The following is a 5928-nucleotide window of genomic DNA, read 5'->3' on the forward strand; positions in this document are numbered from 1 at the left end:
GAGATCTCATAGATCTAAAACTGCAGACAGCCTCATTACCCTGCCAAGCTTGTCAAGATCAGAAGTTTAATAGGCAGGGGCTGTTGGGATGTAAGTGGTGTTTAGTGCCAGTGGCCTTTGACAGGGAATGAGAGTGCCCAGGAAGGTAGGGGTGAGAAAGAAGATGACTGGGTCAGGAAGTGAGACAAGCTGAAAGAACAAGCTGGATCTAACTCAAATACCAGGGCATTGCCAGAGCTCCTTACCTGTTACAATGGACAGCCCCAGAAAGGACACCGCCCAGCACCTGTGCAGACCTGCTGGCTAAGGTGTGCCACTTGGTTTGCAATGAACCATCTCTTTGGCTCTCTACCCTGCTGATTGAATTCATGATACCTTTAGAGCTAAGGTTTCACAGCAGTCCAGAAGAGTGACTGTGCAGAAATACCTGAGTCGGTTTGAAATCTGCCTGGGCTAGCTGCCCAAGTAGCTACCTAGTATCTGAGCTGAGCTTGGTTCTGCTGCAGCTACTGCAAGTAGTGGCACCCAAACTGGCTAGTTTAAAGTATGTGGACACGAGCTACAGTCACACCTTAGGGGAGTGGTAGGTAATAACTGCTGATCTAGAACTCCTTTTTTTTTGCAAATTTATATATATATATATATATATGAATATGATTCACAGATTCATAGAAGTAGGGGCAGAAGGGACCTTGTAGATCATCAGGTCCAATCCCCTGCCCTGGGCAGGAGAGAAAACCAGGCTCAAATGACCTCAGCCAGGTAAACGTCAAGCCTCCTCTTCAAGACTCCCAGGGTAGGACCCATCACCACTTCCCTCGGAAGTTGGTTCCAGATCCTAGCCGACCTGACTGTGAAGTAGTGCCTCCTAATGTCTAGTCTAAACCTAGTCTCTAACAACTTGTGACCGTTGTACCTTGTTACCCTGGGGGGTGCTCGGGGGAACAAGGTCTCTCCCAAACCCTGCTGGTCTCCCCTAGTGAGTTTATAGATGGCCACCTGGTTCCCCCTCAGCCTTCTCTTGCAAAGGCTGAACAGGTTAAGGTCCCACAGCCTCTTTTCGTAGGGTCTGCCCTGCTGTCCCGGGATCATGAGGGTGGCCCTCCTCTAGACCCTCTCAGTGCTGTCCGTATCCCTCCTGAAGTGTGGGGCCCAGAACTGGACACAGTACTCCAGCTGCGGCCTGACCAGTGTCGTATAGAGGGGGAGGATCACCTCCTTGGCCCTGCTTGAGATGCATCTGTGAAGGTACAGTTAGCCCTACTGACTGTGACCTCGCATTGTTGGCCCATGTTCATCTTGGAGTCATTACTGACTCCAAGATCTCTTTCTGCCACCGTGGTCTTGAGAAGGCAGTTTTCCAGCTTATAAGTGTGCTGATGGTTCCTACTGCTCAAGTGCAGCACCCTGCACTTGTTAGTATTGAAACCCATCGTATTTTCATTAGCTCACCCCTATAACCTGTCCAGGTCCTGCTGTAATATGTCCTTCCCTACTAGCGTGCCCATCTCACCCCAAATCTTGTTATCATCAGCAAATTTAAACAGGCTTTTCACCCTGTCGTCCAAGTCACTAACAAAGAAATTGAACAGTGCGGGCCCAAGAACTGAGCCCTGGAGGACTCCGCTGCCCACTTCCCTCCAGGTCGAAAATGACCCGTCCACCACCACTCTCTGAGTACGACCCTTCAGCCAATCTGCAATCCACCTGACAGTGTAGGCATCATTGCCACAGTCACCTAGATTTTTAATGAGAATGGGGGTGGGAGACAGTGTCAAAGGCCTTGCTGAAGTCCAGAAAGTCTACGTCCACCGTGACAATTGTGTCCAATGCTTTTGTGACCTGATCGTAGAAGGCAATCAGGTTGGTCTGACAGGACCTGCCCCTAATGAAACCATGCTGGTTGCCCTTGGGCATCATCCCTGCTGCTGGCCCATCACAGATGTGCTCCTTGATAATCTTCTCAAAGAGTTTCCCTAGGATTGAAGTAAGACTAATGGGCCTATAGTTGCCCAGGTCCTCCCTCCTCCCTTTTTTAAAGATGGGGACCATGCTGGCTTTCTTTCAGTCATGTGGCACCTGGCCAGAACACCATGAGTGCTTGTAAAGTCATGCCAAGGGCCCTGCAATAACCCCTGCTAGCTCCCTCAACACCCTGGGGTGGAGAGCATCTGGACCTGCTGATTTGAACACGTCCAGCCCCTCCAGAAGCTCTGTAACCCAGTCCTCCCTGACCTTAGGTCTGGTGGCGTTTCTCCCAAGTCCATATGGAATCTCGGTAGGGGAGTCTCAGTCCCTGCACAAGAAAATGGAGGCGAAGAATTTGTTAAAGAGGTCTGATTTCTCCTCTGGTGCAACCACCAGATTGCCAAGCATATTCTGCAGGAGCCCCACATTACCCAGTGCCTTCTTCATTCTCTCTATATATTTGAAAAAGGACTTTTTATTATCTTTGATCCTTGATGCTAGCCCTAGCTCAGTATCTGCCTTAGCTTTTCTAACAGTCCCCGGTACAGACCCGAGCGGTGGAGGCATACTCCTCTTTGGTGATAGCCCCTCCCCTCCACTGGGTGTACACCTCCTTTTTGGCAATCAGCCATTCACGAATGCCCTTGGTGAGCCAGGGGGGGCTTTTGGGCACTCTTGGCCTCCTTGCTTCTTGTTGGGATTGTCACCCCTTGGGCTCTGAGTATCATCTCTTTAAGGAAAGACCACTCATCTTGGGCACTGAGTTCCCCTACTCTCGAGGACCCCAGCATCTCTCCCACTAATCTCCTCAGCTCATTGAAGTTGGTCCTCTTGAAGTCTAGGGCTACTGCCTTGCTGCAGGCCCTTGACACCCTGCGCTGCATGGTGAATTTCAGCAAGCAATGATCGCTATTGCACCAGTGGTCGAGGATCTGGAGCCCTCTTACCAGGTCATTGCCCGTGGCCAGGACCAGGTCCAGCACGGCATTTCCCCCTGGTAGGACTGTGCATCTCCTGGGTTAAGTGGAGGTCCCGTATCTCGGCCAGGAACCTCCATGAGCGGTCTGACCTGGCTGACTGCTCCTTCCAGCAGATGTTGGGGTAATTTAGATCACCCTTGACAACTACATCCCTTGCCTTAAGTGCCTCCGCAAGCTGACCCAAGAATTTGCGGTCCAGCTCTTCCCCTTGGTTGGGAGGTCTGTAGTAGACCCCCACCATTAAGTCCTTTCCCCATGACCCCCCATATCCTGACGCTTCAGCCTGCCCCTTCTCTGACCCCATCCTGCTGGTAGAGGTCGTGTATTGCTCTTTGACATAGAGCACCACACCCCCACCTTTCCTTCCTGTTCTATCTCACCTGTAAAGCCTATAGCCCCTAATGTTGACCGCCCAGTCGTGGGATGAATCCCACCAGGTTTCTGTGAGCCCTATTATGTCTGGGTTTGAACAGGCTATTCAGAGGGCGAGTTCCTCCTGCTTATTTCCCATATTATGAGCACTTGTATAGAGGCATTTAAGGCCTTGGATTGCTGGATGTGCCACCCCTCCAATTTTCAAGACTATCTGGACCCCTTTTATGTACCTGGGTACTCCTTGCGTATGTCACCTGTCTTTGTCGGGAGATGTCCTTAAGTCTTCCTGTGGCTCCATCCCCTGGCGAAGCTAGTTTAATGCTCATTGCATGAGATCAGCCAGCCTGAAAGAGAAGATATGCTTGCCTTTAGGAGAGAGGTGTAGCCCATCCCGCCCAAGCAAGTCCCCTGCAAGAAGGCATGGGTTGTTATCCAGGAACCTGAGGCCTGCCTGATGGCACCAACTCTGGAACCACTGGCTGACCTCGCCAATGCAGGCCTCATGTCACCGTCCATGCCTACTCACCAGGAGAATAGAGGAGAATACCACCTGTGCCCCTGTCTCCTTAAGCTTGGCCCCCAGAGCCTTGAAGTCCTTCATGATGTGGTCTGGGTTGCCCTGGTTGCATCATTTGTTCCCACATGGATTAGAACCATGGGGTACTGGTCTGCGGGTCAGATGTAGGTCGGGATCCTCTCCATGATGTCCCGAACCCAAGCCCCAGGCATGAAGCAGACCTCACATGCCATGGAGTTAGGATGGCAGATGGGACCCTCCAGTCCCCATAGGATGGATTCCCCAATGACGAGGACCTGGCGTTTCTTCCTGCTGGTGTTCGTTCTCTGTGCCATCTGTGTTGTGTGGGGAGTGGCATTGTCCCCGCTGGAGGCATCCCCTTCGTCATTCTCTGTCACGGCTGCCAGGGCCTCATACCTGTTCCCCAGTTGTACCTTGGGAACCTCCACCACTCTAGCACAAGCAGCTCTGGATCTGGGGACACCTTCTGCCACTCCTGTGTTGGATGTGTCTCCGGGGAGGCTGTACAGTAGACGACTGGGCCTGCAGTGAATAGAAATAGGAGTCAGTTTCATCCCCTGAGTCCTGATCCCCCTCAGCCTGTTCACCTCAGCCTGAAGCTCCCTCACTTGCTCCTCCAGGGCCCTAAGTCGGGCACAGGAGGGACAGGTAAGGCCCCACTCCCTTCACTGTCTGTCACCGAGCCTCCCCCACAGACAGGGGGGCAAGGGGCTGCCAACCCTACCATGAGCTCCGTCTGGGTGGAGGCCTCAGAAGAGCCCAGGGCAGGTGGCAGTGCCAGGGTGGGCCCCTAGCAGTCGCGCTCCGCATCTGCACGGCAAGGGAACCACCAGGTCCTGGGACTAATTTGTTAACTACTTTTTCATTTTTAATGGTTATATGTGAGGCAGTTTTTATTTTAAAAGTGATTTTAACATAAGTGTTTTAGAAACTGGGCATATCATAATGTTACTATTTTTAAGTCTTAGGTTACTGTAACTTACATAGTACTTAGACAATACTAATTTTCTTCAAGTAGAATAATATTTCTCATATTCCTATGTTCTACTTTATGAGCTGTAAATGAATCTTTATAATTCTTCTTCTGTGAAGGGCTCTGGAGGGGCAGGTGAGGGAGCTCCAGGCTGAGGTGCAAACGCAGAGTGCGACTGCTAGGGGCCCCACCCCGGCACCGCCACCTGTCCAGGGCTCTTCTGAGGCCTCCACCCAGACAGAGCTCATAGTAGGGTTGGCGGCCCCTTGCCCCCCATCTGTGGGGGAGGCTTGGTGGGGTCCTGGCAGATGGGAGGGGGGCCTGGTGGTTGGTCACTGTGTGCACCTACCACTGTTGTAGTAGCTGCCCTGCAAAATACTTACACTAGAACTCCTTCAGGAACAAGATCCCTCTTATGGAGATGACAAATGTTCCCCCAGATACTGGTGGTTAGCCCTGATAAACTTATAGGTGGCCATCAGATCACCCCCTGAGCCTGCGCTTGCCCAGGCTAAAGAGCCCCATAGGTCTCAGCCTGTCGTCGTAAGGTCTGTTTTCCTGATCTCTGATCATGTGCGTGACTCTTCTCTGGACTCTCTCAAGCTTCTCCACATCCTTTTTGAATTTTGGATCCCAAAACTGAACGCAGTTGCGGCCTCATCAAGGCCAAGTACAACAGGAGAACGATGTCCCGGGATTTGCTTGAGAAGCATCTATGGACGCAAGCCAGCATTTTGGTCACTTTACTAGCTGCAGCATCACATTGCAGGCTCCTGTTCATCTTGTGGTCAGTGATGACCCCCAAGTCTCCTTTTTCCATAGTACTAGCCAGTGTAGCCTATAAGGAAGCTGCAGGTTTTTCCTCCCAAGGTGGAGAACCTTGCATTTGTCAGTGTTAAACTCCATCAGGCTCTTGGTTGCCCATTTGCTGAGCCTGTCCAGGTCAGCCTGGATCACCCTCCTGTATTCCGGTGTGGATGCTTTGCCCCAAAGTTTGGTGTCATCAGTGAACTTGGCCAGTCCGCTTCTGACTCCAGTGTCCACATCATTAATGAAGATGTTGAACAATATGGGTCCAAGGACAGAGCCTTGGG

General features: G+C 51.7%; 1 long non-coding RNA gene across 1 annotated transcript; it reads right to left on the reverse strand.

Annotated features, from left to right (window-relative positions):
- Window positions 1–787: 787 nt before the first annotated feature.
- On the reverse strand, window positions 788–4377 carry LOC149856473 (uncharacterized). Its single transcript, XR_016438364.1, has 3 exons — window positions 3850–4377; window positions 3554–3667; window positions 788–2296 (listed from the first exon to the last, which is right to left on the reverse strand). It is a non-coding gene; the product is annotated as an uncharacterized LOC149856473 (long non-coding RNA).
- Between the last annotated feature and the right edge of the window lie 1551 nt (window positions 4378–5928).

This window comes from Crocodylus siamensis, chromosome 10 (genome assembly GCF_052110815.1).
Source record: "Crocodylus siamensis isolate JL-2025a chromosome 10, ASM5211081v1, whole genome shotgun sequence".
NCBI classification, from domain to species: domain Eukaryota; kingdom Metazoa; phylum Chordata; order Crocodylia; family Crocodylidae; genus Crocodylus; species Crocodylus siamensis.